The sequence below is a fragment of the Podarcis vaucheri genome (genome assembly GCF_965113315.1).
Source record: "Podarcis vaucheri genome assembly, chromosome: Z".
Classification (NCBI taxonomy): Eukaryota; Metazoa; Chordata; class Lepidosauria; order Squamata; family Lacertidae; genus Podarcis; species Podarcis vaucheri.
The window spans coordinates 42,251,550-42,268,448 of record NC_138758.1 but is presented as its reverse complement, the minus strand read 5'-3'; the positions used below and the strand labels follow the sequence as shown (position 1 = coordinate 42,268,448).

Genomic DNA, 16,899 nt, shown 5'->3' with positions numbered 1-16,899 from the left:
ACGTCACTTTCGATCCCTTATTTGCATAACTATCTACAGTATCCCCCTGCTGGCCCAGGGTGAGAACTTCAGTACATAACAGTCCCCATCTTTAAAAAGGGGGGAAAGAAGACCCAGGTAACAACCAACAAGTGAGCACTGACATCAATACCAGGAAAGGTCCTAGAACAGATAATTCAAAAGTCAGCCTATGAGCATTTAGAAAAAGATGCTGTGATTACTAAGACCCAGCATGGGTTTCTCAAAAACTAAGTCATGCCAGAGAAATCATATTTCTTCTTTTGATAGAGTTACAAGCTTGGTGGATTGGGGGAATGCTGTGGACATAGTGTATCTTGATTTCAATAAAACTTTTGACAAAGCCCACCCATGATATTCTTATGAGGAAGATGGCAAAATGTGGGTTGAATTAGGTTAACAGGTGGATTTGTAGCTGGTTGTAGCTGGTTGACTGGTTGACTGACTGAATGCTGGGTCTGATGAGACACTTGCATGTTTGCATGTCTGGGCCAGTTCAAACTGCTCTGGGCAAGTTGGAACCTACCTGAACCTTTTCCAACTGGTTTGGGCAGGTTTGAACCCCTTGGACTGGATCCAACTGGTATGAACTGGTTCCAACCGCTCTGGGCTGGTTCCAAGTGACATAGGCCTGTCCCAACCGGCCTGGACCTGTTCTAACCAGCTTGGGCCAGTTTCAAATGCCCTGCACCTGCTCCAACTGGCCTGGACCTGCTGGAAGCTGTCTGGAACTGTTCAAACGGACTTGGGCCGGATCAAACCAGCCTAGACCTGTTTAAACCAGCCTGGACCGACAGAAAGAGGCCTGTTGTTGTTTAGTCGTTTAGTCATGTCCGACTCTTCGTGACCCATTGGACCAGAGCACGCCAGGCATTTCTGTCTTCCACTGCCTCCCGCAGTTTAGTCAAACGCATGCTGGTAGCTTCGAGAACACTATCCAACCATCTCGTCCTCTGTCATCCCCTTCTCCTTGTGCCCTCCATCTTTCCCAACATCAGTGTCTTTTCCAGGGAGTCTTCTCATGAGGTGGCCAAAGTATTGGAGCCTCAGCTCCAGGATCTGTCCTTCCAGTGAGCACTCAGGGCTGATTTCCTTCAGAATGGATAGCTTTGATCTTCTTGCAGTCCATGGGACTCTCAAGAGTCTCCTCCAGCACCATAATTCAAAAGCATCAATTCTTCAGTGATCAGCCTTCTTTATGGTCCAGCTCTCACTTCCATATATCACTACTGGGAAAACTATGGCTTTAACTATACGGACTTTTGTTGGCAAGGTAATGTCTCTGCTTTTTAAGATGCTGTCTAGGTTTGTCATTGCTCTTCTCCCAAGAAGCAGGTGTCTTTTAATTTTGTGACTGCTGTCACCATCTGCAGTGATCATTGAGCCCAAGAAAGTAAAATCTCTCACTGCCTCCATTTCTTCCCCAGGAGGTGATGGGACCAGTGGCCATGATCTTCGGGGTTTTTTTTGTTTTTGATGTTGAGCTTCAAACCATATTTTGCGCTCTCCTCTTTCACCCTCATTAAAAGGTTCTTTAATTCCTCCTCACTTTCTGCCATCAATGTTGTGTCATCTGCATATCTAAGGTTGGTGATATTTCTTCCGGCAATCTTAATTCCGGCTAGGGATTCATCAAGCCCAGCCTTTCGCATGATGAATTCTGCATATAAGTTAAATAAGCAGGGAGACAATATACAGCCTTGTCATACTCCCTTCCCAATTTTGAACCAATCAGTTGTTCCATATCCATTTCTAACTGTAGCATCTTGTCCCACATAGAGATTTCTCAGGAGACAGATGAGGTGATCAGGCACTCCCATTTCTTTAAGAACTTGCCATAGTTTGCTGTGGTTGACACAGTCAAAGGCTTACCCACTCTGGAAGAATGGCAGATGAAGGTGATGGACTATATGGAATTGGCGGAAATGACTGGCAGAATCCGAGACCAGGGTGAAGAGTCGGTGGAAGAAGATTGGAAGAAATTTAAAAATTATTTACAGAAATATTGCAAAATTAATGAATGTTAGAGTGATGTCTGAATGAAGTTAAGTGGTTTTAGTAGCAATGTTATTAAGGTGTATGTAAAAATGGATAGTTAACAGATGAAAATTCAAAGTTATAATTTATTAAGTTAAAGGATTAAGATAAAAACAAAGAGGGAAAGGAATTGCGGAATTAATTAACAGAACTGGAATACAAAAAAGGGAGGTGTGAGGAGGTCAGGGAAGTAAGGAAATGAAATGTAAGGTACGGAAAGATTGATGTGTTGTTTTTTTTAAATGTTTATTATCTTTTTTCTGTATTTTGCTTTTTTTTATTTATTTCTTTTCTCTTTTTCTCTTTTTATTTATATAATCTTTTCTTTGAAACTTTAATAAATATCATATATATAAAAAAGACACAGTCAAAGGCTTTTGCATAGTCAATGAAGCAGAAGTAGATGTCTTTCTGGAACTCTCTTGCTTTCTCCATAATCCAGCGCATGTTTGCAATTTGGTCTCTGGTTCCTCTGCCTCTTCTAAATCCAGCTTGCACTTCTGGGAGTTCTCGGTCCACATACAGCTTGAGCCTTCCTTGTAGAACTTTAAGCATAACCTTGCTAGCGTGTGAAATGAGTGCAATTGTGCGGTAGTTGGAGCATTCTTTGGCACTGCCCTTCTTTGGGATTGGGATGCGGGATGGTGGGAAGGTAAACGGCGTTTCTGTGTGCTGCTCTGGTTCGCCAGAAGCAGCTTAGTCATGCTGGCCACAAGACCCGGAAGCCGTACGCCAGTTCCCTCAGCCAATAAAGAGAGATGAGTGCCACAACCCCAGAGTTGGCCACGATGGACCTAATGGTCAGGGGTCCCTTTACCTTTATCTTTACCCAAAGGGGGGGAAAGAGAGGGGGTGGAATAGGAAAGAAGCAAGCTTAGATTTGTAAACGTGATGATGTGGGGGGGAGGGGTGTTGGTATGTATTGGTTTTTTTAAAAAATAAGTAAGTACGTTGGACTTTTCAGCTGAATTCTGAGCCCACAAAATCCAGGGGTGCATTTAGCAACTTGGATTCCTCAGTGGCTCGGGTTAATTGATAAAGCTCTCAAATTATTGTTAAAACATTGGGCAGTGGGGAAAGGGTGTTGTATGTAAATCAGGGGTGGGTGACCTTTGTCACCTTGAGGGCCGCAGTCTCTGATGGACAGCCTTCCAGGGGCCACTCACTATGAACGCCTCCCTTGTTCTCTTATAATAGCAATGGTGCCCACCTGAGAGGTGCCGTTCCAGCTGAAAAAAAGCCCTGGTTTAAATTGTTTTAAAAGTACTGTATTTTCAGTTGTATTCTTTAAAGCAGGCTTCTTCTTGTTGGGTCGAATTGCTGCTATAAAGATGTATGTATTGCCAAGAATGCAAAATGGACTGTTTCAAGAAGTGGCAGAGATACATTTCTAGATTTGTCTGTCAGGGCAAGAAGCCCAGAATAAAATTTAAAATACTAACTGATGCAAAAGAAAGAGGGGGATTTGCCCTGCCAGATTTTAAACTCTATTATGAATCAGCAGCTTTCTGCTGGTTGAAAGATTGGCTGCCTCTTGAGAACACAGACATTTTGGATTTAGAAGGTTTTAACAATGTTTTTGGGTGGCATGCATACTTGTGGTACGACAAGGTTAAAGCACATAAAGCATTTAAAAACCATATTGTCAGGAAAGCATTGTTTAACGTCTGGACAAGATATAAAGACTTACTTGAAAACCAAACCCCAAGGTGGTTGTCACCGATGGAGGCAAAGGCCCAGAAAAAGCTCAATATGGAGGCCAAGTGGCCGAAATATTGGGAAATTTTGGAGCAGGAAGGAGACAAATTGAAATTGCAGAGTTTTGAGAAACTAAAAGATAAAGTGCGAGACTGGCTTCACTATTACCAAATAAGAGAGGCCTACAAGTCAGACAAAAAAATTGGCTTCCAGGTGGAAAAATCAAAGTTGGAAACAGAACTGTTAGATCCTAAAAGAAAGATACTTTCAAGAATGTATAACTTGCTGTTAACATGGAACACTCAGGACGAGACGGTTAAATCTGCTATGATTAAATGGGCACAGGACGTTGGACATAACATCATGTTTGCTGACTGGGAACAGTTGTGGACCACAGGTATAAAATTTACGGCATGTAATGCCCTAAGAGAGAATATTATGAAAATGATTTATAGGTGGTACATGACACCAGTCAAGCTTGTAAAAATCTATCACTTGCCCGATAATAAATGTTGGAAATGTAAAGAAACTGAAGGTACATTCTTTCACCTTTGGTGGACGTGCCCAAGGATTAAGGCTTTCTGGGAAATGATCTATAATGAAATGAAAAAGGTATTTAAATATACTTTCCTGAAGAAACCAGAGGCCTTTCTTCTGGCCATTGTCGGCCAATTGGTGCCAAAGAAGGATAGAACTTTTTTTATGTATGCTACAACAGCAGCAAGAATACTTATTGCAAAGTATTGGAAGACACAAGATTTACCCACTCTGGAAGAATGGCAGATGAAGATGATGGACTATATGGAATTGGCAGAAATGGCTGGCAGAATCCGAGACCAGGGAGAAGAAACGGTGGAAGAAGACTGGAAGAAATTTAAAGACTACTTGCAGAAATACTGTAAAATTAATGAATGTTAAAATGATGTTGCACTGAAAATAAGTGGTTTTGGTATTAAGGCTAATAAGAATATGTAAATATAGATAGTTATATGGATGAAAATATATAGTTATAATAGGTTAAGTATACAGAGTAAAGATAAATGAAAGAGGGTAAGGATTTGTTGAAAGGACTTTGTAAACGGGAATACAAAAAGGGGAGGTGTGAGGAGGTCAAGGAAATAAGCAAATAAACTTAAAGATATTGGAAAATGGATTATTTTTTTCCTAAAATATTTTTTTTCCTTTTTTATTTTTTCAATTACCGTTTTTTTGTATTTTGTATGTGTAATTGTTGGTTTAATTATTTTTAATTTTTAAAACGGATGTTTAGTGTAAAATCTCAATAAATATTTAAAAAATAAAATAAAGCAGGCTTCTTCAACCTTGGCCCTCCAGATGCTTTTTACCTACAACTTCCATTATTCCTAGGCAGCAGGACCGGTGGTCAGGGATGATGGGAATTGTAGTCTCAAAACATCTGGAGGGCCGAGGTTGAGGAAGCCTGCTTTAAAGTTTTGAAGTTTGCCACCCTGGGACTTCTTTGAGAGGATACAGGTTTAATAAGTAAAACAAATAATTGGCTGGGGAAATAAAAACACCTACCTGTGCCTTACTGAAGTCACTTTGGGGCTACAGCGATGCGATTTTATTGGTGACTGAGTCCTCCCCTTTTGATTTTTCCAGCCTTTATCCTTGGAATCTTCAGACTGACATCTTTGGAGCACACCAGGCCGTACATGGGATTTTGTGTTTTAGAGGTAAGCATTGTGTTAATCTTTGAAGCCCTGAACAACTTAGGTCCAAGGTAACTCAGAGATCGCCTGAACCCTTGATCACCTGCAGGAGAGTCTTTGCTCGTTCCCCGAGTTGATGAGGCAAATTTGACAACAACAAGAAGCAGAGACTTTAGTGTCATTGGCCCAGTCCTGTGGAACACTTTGCCCTTTAGTTACAGAGTTTACATTCCTCTTTTCATGCACAGCAGATAACTGGTTGCAGGCTCGTGTGAGCCTCTCACTATTATACAATTCAATCTGTCTCAGATTGAATTGTACGTTCCTGGTAAATTCCCTTGAATCCCTCTTAAAAAGAATAAAGATGCCACAATCTTATTCAAAGATGATAAAAATAAGTTTACTCACATCAGTTCACAGTTGGATCCCTGAAGGCAAACTTAGTTACCAATATGTACATGTGGATCTACCCCATATGGGGTAATAATCCCAGTTTTGCTGCTAGCTGAGAGCTAGCAGAGCAGTCCTAGCTAAAAGCTGATCCAACGAAGAAGGAAATCAAAGAGAGAGAGGGATGCTGCGTGACTTGTCCTTTTGTTACCTGGACAGGTAAGGTCACGCCCACCTTCTATCACATGCAAAAGGAAGGATGCTCTAGCCAGGAGGAGCAGGAAGTTTCAACTGGCTGGACCAAACCTTCCTTCACATGTCTTCTCTAACATTACAAGGAAGGTTGTACTTGACTGCTTCTCAGTGATTGCAAGGGATTGCAACATTTGTATCCCTCTGGCTTCCGTGACGGAAGCTGTCAATGCAAGGAAAATAAATAAAAATAAAAGAAACAATGTGAGCCTCAGGTCAACCCCTGACAGCACCACGGACATGACCAGCGCTGCGGACAATGGGACCTATGGGCTAGCCCTGCAGGGTGGGCCCTTTGCCCCGAAAGCAGCTACATTAAAATGAATCCTAAAAACTAATAGCAAACTCATTCTCCACCTGCCAACTGCACCGTCCACCTTCCAAGAGGGAGGAAAGCATCACCCAAGGTTTGCAGAAGTTCAGAAAACACGTTGGGGTAAAGGTAAAGGGACCCCTGAACGTTAGGTCCAGTTGTGACTGACTCTGGGGTTGCGGCGCTCATCTCGCTTTATTGGCCAAGGAAGCCAATGTACAGCTTCCGGGTCATGTGGCCAGCATGACTAAGCCGCTTCTGGCGAACCAGACCAGCGCACGGAAACGCCGTTTACCTTCGCGGGGATTTGAACCGCCAACCTTCTGATCGGCAAGTTCTAGGCTCTGTGGTTTAACCCCATTATGTTGGGGTAGGGGAATGCTAAAACAGCCCAGGGAAAGCAGAACAGGTTTGCCTGTCATCTCCAGCCTGGTGAGAGTGCCTTTTTTAAAAACGATTTTTTATGAAGACAACTCTGCATGCAGCTTCTTCGCTTCAGCCCTGCGCAAGCTGGCTAGAACTTCTTGCCTAGGCTTGTAGGGTCCTGCCCGCCTCCACTTCCCCCTCTTTCCATCTTCAGGGCTCAGCGGTGGGAGGGAGGGCAGAGATAATCACCAGCACCCCCTCCTCCTCCCAAGTTTCGGCCCTGAAATTTCACACGACGGGGCAAGTGTACTGAGCGTGTTCAGGAGCTACACAATGCTGATCGACTTTTGCTTTTGGGCAGGTGGGTTTGTTTTTTTATAGAAAAAACAGGATGGAGAAGGAAATGGAATTGTCATGCTTAACTAGGCCTTTTCCAGGAGGGGAGGCGAAAGGGGCTGCAGTGTGCTGAACCCCGCTGCAACATTTTGTTGCAGGTTCTACTCATCTTTCAAAATGGCACTGGATGCTCCTTCAGAAAAGCAAATGGGGATTTTTTTGGGGGTGGAGTGAAGGTGGCTGCTCTTTGGGGCCACTCGGTTTATGGGATTTCTACCCCAGTATCTTCTCCGATGACAATCTACACTGTCCCCCCTCCCTGTGTTGCCATTTTATTCTCACGCCAACCCTATGAGGGATGTCAGGCTGAGAGGATGAGCAACAGGTCCAAGACAACCTGAGGAGAGCCGTGGGCAGTATTCATGTTATTTCATGTCAAAGATTTATATTGGGGAGGGGCAGCGGCAAAGCACCTTGTTTCGAATGCAGAAGGTACGAAAAGGGGGGGGGGCTGAAGCAAACAATTTCAGAGGAGGCCTTTTTGTCTGTTTAAAGATGTGGTTAAGGAGACGGAATACATTTAAGGGAGCAAAACAGGGCGATAGCCGAAGAACAGCACAGTAAGCAGCAGCAACAGTGAGGATAGGAGACTCCAGATAGGCTGGAAACGGACTAGGCCTCAACATGAAAGCAAAGTACCGTATTTTTCACTCTATAGGACACACTTTTTCCCCTCCAAAAATTAAGGGGACATGTGTGTGCGTCCTTGGCTTCAGCGATAGCAATGCGAAGCCTTCAAAGCGCAGAGGGAGAGCTCCCCCCGCGCTCTGCAGGGTTCGCGTTGCTTTTGCTGAAGCCTGGAGAGCGAGAGGGGTCGGTCAGCCAAAGGAACCCGAAGCCTTTGGAGTGCAGCACGAGTTCCCGCTGTGCTGCAAAGGCTTCAGGTGGCTATCCCTGAAGCCTTTGGAGCGCAGTGGGACCTCACGATGTGCTCCAAAGGCTTTGGGTTCCTTTTGATGAAGCTGGGAGAGCAAGACTCTCCTGGCTTCAGCCGAGAGGGAGAGCTGCGCAGCACCCCTTCAGTGAAACGGAAGGAGATATTGATGGGGCTCCGTTTATCCTGCCACTTCGCTGTAGGGGCGCTGAGCAGAGAGGGGGAGAATTCCCCCCCCTGTTCTCCCCCTCCTATGGTCCAGTGCGTCCTATGGCCCTGGGCATCTTATGGAGCGAAAAATACGATATTTCATGGAGTTGGACCAGTAGCTTTCAGGCAAGAGTCCCTCCCACACCTACCTGGAGGTGCCAGGTTTCGAACCCAAGACCTTCAGCATGCTGATCAAGGGCTTTACTGCTGCGTTGTGTTCCTTCCCCAAAAAAGTAAATTAAGGTGCTAGACCTCATGGTCTTGAGGGGGGGGAGCTGATTGAAATGGCACCGCTGGATTCCGCTGCTTCAACTGGAATTTTGCTGCTCTCCAGTTCTGCTGCAGCCACTGACCCTGCCCGTCTCCCCATCTCTCTCCTAGGCTCTGACGGCGTCATCCCAGGGCCTCCTGAACTGCGCCGTTTACTGCTGGACCCAGCATACGTTCCGCTGCATGAAGCGCAGGGCCTGCCAAGACGGCGAGACCCAGACGCCGCTCCTGCGGTCCCAGAAGAGGTTCTACGAAAGCACGCTTCCCACCGCTGGCCGCCAGGCAGAGGCCAAGTCCGCTGCGGGCTCCACGGCGCTGTGAGCAAGGGAGCTTTTGGAGTCCCTCTGGCTGAGCACCCGAAACTCTCTCCTCCCACTCCTTTGGCACCCCCTCCTCGCTGCCACGTATTGCCAGAGGGGAAGGTGGGCAGCCCAGCCCCCTTGGCCCACCAGGCTCCCCACCTGATCCCACCCATGCCCTGCCATGTTCAAGGGGCCTTATCCAGTCCAGCGCCCTGTAACCAACAAGGTGGGAGGGAACGGGCAAGAACTCTGGCATTCAGAAAAGGACAGGTCTACACAAGGAGCAAGACCGCGACTGGCCAGCGGCGGCAGCAACGGCAACCTCTCCCCAATGAGCCTTTTGGTGGAGCAGGAAAGCTGAGGCTTCGTCATGGGACCTGGATGGTGTGTTTGACAACCATTCTTTCTATGGGCAAGGGGGAGCCTCTTTGAATTCTGCAGCAGTTCCTGTACAGGAGATTATTCCAGGACTGTGTTGGAATCTGGATGTGGGTGAGAATAGGCTGCTGTGGGGCCGACCTGTTCTTCCTCAGAGCTGCTTGTTTTTGTCGTTTTCCACTCAACAGTCAAGACAAAAGGGAACATGTGGCATTTATTGTCTTGGATATTATTATTATTATTACTGTTAACATTTATATGAGCCAGTGTGGTGTAGTGCTTAAGAGCGGTGGACTCGTAATCTGGTGAACCGGCTTCGCTTCCCTGCTCCTCCCCATGCAGCTGCTGGGTGACCTTGGGCCAGTCACACTTCTCTGATGTCTCTCAGCCCCACTCACCTCACAGAGTGTTTGTTGTGGGGGAGGAAGGGAAAGGAGATTGTTAGCTGCTTTGAGACTCCTTCAGGTAGTGAGAAAGTGGGATCTCAAATCCAAACTCTTCTTCTTCTTCTTCTTGTATCTCATCTTTCCTCCAAGGAGCTCCAGCTGGCTTACCTCCTCCTCCTCCCCACTTTATCCTTACAACAACTCTGTGAGAAAGGTTAGGCAGAGATACTGTGACTGGCCCAAGAGCCACCCTGTGAGCTCTCCCAGACCTACTCCAGCTCTCTAACTACTGCGCTATCACTGACTCATACACACACCACACCAGTGTGTGTGTGTGTGTGTGTGTGTACGCTTGTACACACCGAGGGGGCCCTTTGAATACATTGCGAGTTGTGCACATCTCTGCATGCTTACTTGGAAGCAAGTGCCACCCCTGCAATGGGACTCCCTCCGGGGCAAGTTCGAGCAGCCATATCAGCGTGTCTCTCTTCCATCATTTGCTCAGCCTAAGCTCAGTTTTGGCCAAGATGGTGTCCTCCAGCCGCTTTGACCCAAAACTGCCCTCAGCCCTGGCCATCCAATTGCAAGAAAAGAATCTTGGGCTCAGCTCCTGCTTGTGGGTTGACCACATGCCTCTGTTTGGCCACTGTAAGAACATGGGGTTGGACTTGATGGCTCCTTGGCCTGACTGGCAGGACTCTTCTCATGTTAGGTCTTGGCTGTTTCACCCTGGATGAAAAGGGCGAGGGAGGGAAAGCCAAGTTTGTACACATGGTTAATTGTGCAAACCCAGTTCCTAAATGCTAGTGAAATGACACTTCACGGTCCTTGAAGTTCTGAGTTAGTCACCCAACAAGGACAAACTGTTTTACTACTGCTAGGTTACACAGCACGGAGTGAAACATTTGATTTCATTAAACTATTTCAGTGCATTCTTCTTAAGGCTTTTGCAACTGGGGAAAAATGCAAATTTTATTAGAGCAAAGACCGTATTACAATTGCTCCCATTATAAGGACTATATACAGGGGGAATTTATTTCTGGGATGAGGGAGCATGTACGCCGCCCCCGACATACGGCTGAACTACAGTTCCCATCAGCCACTGGTGCAGCATGGTCAACAGCCAGGGATGATGGGAACTGGAGTCCACTTGCCACCAACCTCTGCTTTATTATAGATGCTTTGGAGTGCACTCGATGTCTTAACAGGAGGTCCAAGGATGCCTTGAAATGTCCACAAGCATTATTCTTTGGAATCTGTAGAGTTCAATCCTGCCTTTACTTTGCAAGAGCGACAGGAATCAACTTTGTCAACATCTGGGCTGCTGCCTTGCAGATTCCCTTCAACCTCTGAGCTGGTGAATTGCCTAAACCATCCTGGTAGCTTCCACAGCCTTGGCACAATGAAAGTGATAGCGGCAAGAACCAGGACTCCTAGAGGGATCACTGTTTCAAAAGCTCGTTTCACGACTTTTGTGCTCCAGTTCTGCCTTGGAGACCCACCATCAATGCTTCCCCCGGACCCCCAAAACTGGCAGTTTGGAGGGGCCCAGCCGTTGTTGCAGTGGCAGTTATTGCGGTTGTTACAAACACCTCTGTCACTGCACTGTTTATTCGGATCACACACTGCCTTCTTCCTGAAAATGCACGTCTGGTTCTTGCAGAGTTTCCCAGGGCCACATGGAGTGCCATCAGGCACCATTCCGAGATCCACAAAATCTGTCCCGCCATGGTAGGCCACGCTCCAGCAGCCAGCACCAGCGCCTGACAACTCAGTGGGAGTCACGGCATAGTGTGGTATTGAAGGTACGTCTCTGACATTGCTACACTGAATTCTCCCGCACTTTACATCTTGAGGCTGGCATTTGACAAAAGTACTTCCTGTCCAATCCCTGCCACAGTTGCCATACTTATCCCCCACAGTATTCCGAGACTGAAAGCAGGATGCTGGAGCCGCTGTGGCTCCATAGCCAAAGATTCTGGCGCACAGGTAGTTGTGAGTCCAACACTGCTTGGCATAACAATAGGAATCGTGTTTGCTGCACGGCGTCCCGTCTTGCATGTACACATCATTGGGGCACCACTCAGACTTCCCACTACAGTACTCGGGAAGGTCACACTCATTGATCTGAATTCGACAAAGGTCTCCACTTGGACGGAAGTGACAGTTTTTACAACATGCCCCAGAAGAGCACTGTGCACGTGGCTTCAAGGTGCAGTCAGCGTTGCAACAAAGATCCTGCCTGCACCTCTGCGCGCCGCCACAGTCACATTCTTCTCCCTTATCCAACAATCCATTGCCACAATGCTTGATAGGTGGTATTTTTGGGGGCCTGTTGTCCAGGCAGTCCAGGTTCCCTTTCAGCACAAGTTCTGCATAAGTGTGAATGCTGCAGTTGCTGAACTTGTTCGTTTCTGCCTGGTACGAATGCATGACACAGGTTTTGTATCCTCCACAAACACAGTTGGATTCGTCGTGTTCAAGCCCCATGTGATGACCCAACTCATGGGACATGGCCCTTGCAAAGAGAATTGGGTTCTTCTGCAAGTAGCTCAAAACCCCTGCAGAATAGCTTGGCCTGCAGATGGCATTACCGTATGACTTCCCGAGGGTGTGCTCGAACTCCTGGTGAGTGAGCAACAGGGCTGTGTCGTGCTTCATCCACTTCGCAAGACCGTTCACTCTCCAGCTGTTGAAATTATTCAGAAGCAACCCAACGTTATTTGTAACCTCGAAAGGGTTGCCTGTGTTCCAGATCTCCAGTCCAGTCAGGACAATACTTGTGTGCAGCACCCGGAAGTGCACACCCATTAAGTTAACTATGTCCAAAAGGAGGTATCCCATCCTGGTTTCATTGGCACCTTCAAACTGAAACAGCTTCTCGTCCACAACAATGTACAGCTCAATGTATTTTGGGTGCCTTGGGTCACGCCGGGTCCCCCTTTCCACCCTCAGTTCTTCTGCCTGACGCTTTGCAACTGGAGCTCTCATTCCACACATACAAGGCTTTGGTTCATTGATCAGGTAGAGAAGGTGCTGAAAAGCGGAAGAATCGTGGAATGGCTCTATGCCATAATTTCTGTCTCTGATACTTAGGAATCCTGTCAAGCCAGAGCAGGTCTTAAGAACCACAAGCGAATTGGCTACGCCCTCCACATGCCCTTCGTGGTAGCATTCAACAGGGATGTAGGGATGACTTTCAATCCGTCTGCCCTGGGAACTGTATGTGAAGAGTGGGAGGTTTTTGACCAGGAAGTCATCCTTCCTGGGCTTCAAGTGAATGACGTAGTCCTTTCCTGATACATTGAGGATATAGGAAAGGTCATCCTTCTTGGCTTTCCCTTCAAAAAGCACCAACTGCCTTGGGATGATCACTTCATACCACGTATACTCAGGAGCAGGAAATGAGCTGGTGGGAAGGAGGAACCCCAGCAAAATAACAGGATTCATCAACTGCAGAAACAACCATTTGTGGAGGCCACCGCTGCCCCGTGCCATGATTTGCTTCCACTATTCACTATCCTTAAACAGCCTAGAGGAGAGAGGAGAGAAATTGAAATTCAAGTACAAGGAGAGAAATTTTTGATTGTAGGAATAGACTGGGCTTTCTGACTTAACATCCCCACCAATCATTAATTCTCAAGAGGCTTTTTTAGACTTGTGCTCAAGAAAACACAAGGCAATTCCTGCCCCTGCCACCATCTCTCTCTTGACAGTCGTCAACATCATTTGGTAGTGAGAGAGTTTAAAAAGGTGAAGCGCCCACTGCTGTCTGGCATATGCAAATGGAGTTAGGGTAACCAAAACACGGGCCGTCCTTAAACCTTTGACTCTAAAGGCCTCCACAACTTTAGGGCCTAGGCGCCACAAGTTTCTCTTCTCAGAAGCTGTTGTGGTCACCTTTCTGGGTGATAAGAAGGACCAAAAGGAGGAAGGGTAGACAGCAGAGAGAGGAAGATACCCCAATAATTATATTCCTCTAGTCCCAGGAATTCTCATTTGATCTTCTAAAGTGTATTTCCAGAGACTTTTAGCTGACAAAGGAGACGACAAAGAGGGAGGAGGAACCACCATACCGGTTCAAATGTCCTCTCCTGTGGTGGGAAATTCCATGACCAGCCTAACGGTTTCTCATGCTTTTTTGAATGTGGACATTCCATCGGCTGAGGCAGGTGGGCATTGGAAGAGCACGGAACACGGTAGAGAGCAGCTGTTTGCTATTCTCGATGTGGATCAGGACCCACTTATTGCTGGAATCCTGGCCAAGAGGGCTAACATAGGCCACATTCACACTGTGGGTTTAAAGGGGAATTGTGAAGGAAGAGTATACATGAGTAGCCAACTGTGACAGGGGGAAAGGTCAGGCGGGATAAAGCTCAGAATGATCTCAGGCTTACAAGAGAGGTGAAAGATAATAAAGCCACTTCCGAACTGAAAAGGAGGTGGGGTTGCGGGCTCACAGCCCCCGCAAGAATGAGGGAATCCTCACAGGTGTCATCTCCCTGCCTAGCCAATTGGCTGGTCGGGTGTGTGTGTGTGTGGCCTGGGCTATTTATGCCCGGCGCCCCCAAGGACCGCCCTCTCTTCGCCTCTCCAGCTGATAGCCAATAGGCCTAAGCCAATACCGCTCATTTCCTACAATCAATAAAATTGTGGCTGTTTTCGCCCATTAACCTTAAATACCGCGTCATGTGTATTTATTTCTCAAGGGGGGAGGGGGACTTGCCACGCAATAAAGGTTTATTTGGCTATGTTCAAAGCAGCAGGAAGAACAAGCAAGTCCTCTGAGGGGAGAAAACGGAGAAATGCTATTGAGCGACAGAGAGAAGGTGGAGGCTGCTCCTACTTGACCTCTATCCAAAAGGAAAGCCGTGCCCAACCTGGTGATAACACAATAAACAATGCAAGGAGGGAACTGCAGCCCAATAAAGGAGACGTGGTGGGAAAGGATAGGGGCATAGAATCAAAACTAGGCAGAGATCAAGACCCAAAGCAGTACCCACAGGAAAGACTCAGACACGAGACAAGTCGGCTGGACTGGAGAGTCAAGCCTTGAGACCCTTAGGATCAGCTGGCAGAACATGGGACGCTGCCTTGTACAGATCATTGGCCCATCTGGGTCAATATTTCCTACACTGACTGGCAAGAGCTCTCTGGGGTTTTGGTCCGGGTTCTCGCCCAAGCCCTACCTAGAGCTGCTCTCGGGGACTGAACCTGGGACCTTTTGCATGCAAAGCAGATGTTGTATCTCTTATGTGCTGAAGTTCTCACCCTGGGCCAGCAGGGGGAATACTGTAGATAGTTATGCAAATAAGGGATCGAAAGTGACGTTCAGTGATTCAGCTCAGTGATTCAGCTTAGAGAGTGGCCGCATCTGGTTGTGCTCTGATGTGCATCGATCCCATCTTCGTCGCCAGTGTTAGGTTGTGAGTGAACATATCAGACGACACAGCCATTCTTCAAACAGCTCTTGTTTATTGACAGGCCAGAACTGAACTGAACTGAAGGGTTCAGTCAGCCTGCTTATATAGAGCTCCAGTACAACGTAGCTGTAAATTTTCTAAAACTATCCAGTATCACTGAGCTACAGACTGGTGTTGCAACCCAGAGGGACCGTAGGGCCTAGTCCACCAGGCTTAAAATGGAAAGGGGGAGCAGACAGCGCAGGTGGTGAGACTTCGGGGAACCCCAGTTTGGGACAACACTCCCCACAAACTCCCCACAGTAGAATCATGGAATCATAGATATTTTTTTTCCTGGGGTGACATCACTCCCCCTGTAATCCTGGCAGCCTCCCTCTCCCAGCTCTGCTATTGCTTTTTGCAAACCAACGCACAGCTGGAGTCTATCCCCTTTCTTGCCTGAAACTGACTGTCCCGCCTTTTCTGCCATCGCCTGTTTTTGTTCTTCAATGGCACCTCTCTCAGCCAATCTCCTGAGGAAGCTGGCTTGACTTATTTTTTAGGCCTTGCCAAATAATTTGACCGAACCCCTCATTTACTAATTTCAGAAATTGTGGGGAGAACTGGGCACCCAGGAATTTTAGGAGAACCTTGCTCCCTGCAAATGCATAACTATACATTTTATGTTTGCCCAACAGTTTCATAATGTGAAGGCAGTCCTCTGTTTTCATTTTTAGCTGTGTACCTAATAAAGCTGTACCAATCTATTGCAAAAGAGTCTTTGTGCTTTAAACCATGTGTGAATTTTATTCTGTTAGTCAATTTTTCCACAAGTGCTGCTTAACATACTTCGTTGTACCAGTTTGTCAAAGAAGCAGCCCCCCCCCCCATTCTTCCAGCATCTCATTATTACAAGCCTGGCCACCAGGGGTTTGAACTGTAACTTAGTGCTACCTCGTGCAGAAAGGCTGAGCAGAACCAACTCTGGACATTTAGACGTGTTTGGTTCAGTATTTGCTTTTATTTCAACAAATTCTTCTTGGAACTGAGCCACTTTCCCACATGCCCACCACATGCTGATGAGACCCCAACGTTCTCTAGCATTTTGATGACTAGGAAGAGCCAATGTCGGATGGGCGTATCGGTGTGAGATACCATTTTTGCAATACAGTGCAGTTGCATCTTATGGGCAATTGACTTGCACAATTTCAACCCTGCATATTGAAACCTTGCAGATTAATTACATGCAAGGTGGAGAGCATAAAAAGCTCATTTTGTGCTGTGTTTTCCTGCTGTGGAAAGAGCTTTTAAGCACCCCACGTTGCCTACTGGGCTTTGGGATGCTCTCACAAGATTTCACGGGAACTGAAATGGCCCTACCAGATTTCGTGAGAGCATCTCAGAACTTGTGTGCTAAATGAGACTTGCACAGTAAGGAAAACAGAGTGCTTAAAAACTCTCTGTCTTGCTTGGGGGGGGGTAAGGTCTGCTCTTGTGCCGGCTCAGGAAAATAAGGAGGGTCACAGGAAGGCCGTTCAAGTATATGTGGTTTTGCATCTATGGGGCTGTGCAATATCTGGTTTCCAACATCGCAATATATCACCAGCTAAACATAGCAATATACCGATATATCATGTTGTCTGAAATAAGGCTGGAGCTATGTAGAGGCATTGGCTGGCTTCACGGTTTCCCCCACATTGTGATTTTTGCATAGCACACACACACACATCACATTTTGCGATATATTGCCGGGTCAAAAACTATGATGCCAATATCACAGTATAGACTTCAAACCACTTTTGGACGCTGTATCAATATATTGCCCAGCCCTAAATGTAACTCACATGCCAGATGCGATTTTGCTGTATTTTTAGTGCTACCCGTTTCATCTACTTCATTGCTATCATAAGCAGAAGGTTGTGCTGAATTTTATT

At 46.6% G+C, this 16,899-nt stretch overlaps 2 long non-coding RNA genes and 1 pseudogene across 3 annotated transcripts in view; 2 read left to right on the top strand and 1 right to left on the bottom strand.

The window, feature by feature from the left end:
* Positions 1-16,899, top strand: part of LOC309524425 — a 275,240-nt gene that overhangs the window by 174,144 nt on the left and 84,197 nt on the right. The gene's annotated exons all lie outside the window — the stretch shown is intronic.
* On the top strand, positions 5,134-9,387 carry LOC309524403. Its single transcript, XR_014215886.1, has 2 exons — positions 5,134-5,450; positions 8,609-9,387. It is a non-coding gene; the product is annotated as an uncharacterized lncRNA (long non-coding RNA).
* Positions 10,518-13,138, bottom strand: LOC309524324 (disintegrin and metalloproteinase domain-containing protein 21 pseudogene; annotated as a pseudogene). Its single transcript has one exon. The product of its transcript is annotated as a disintegrin and metalloproteinase domain-containing protein 21 pseudogene (transcript).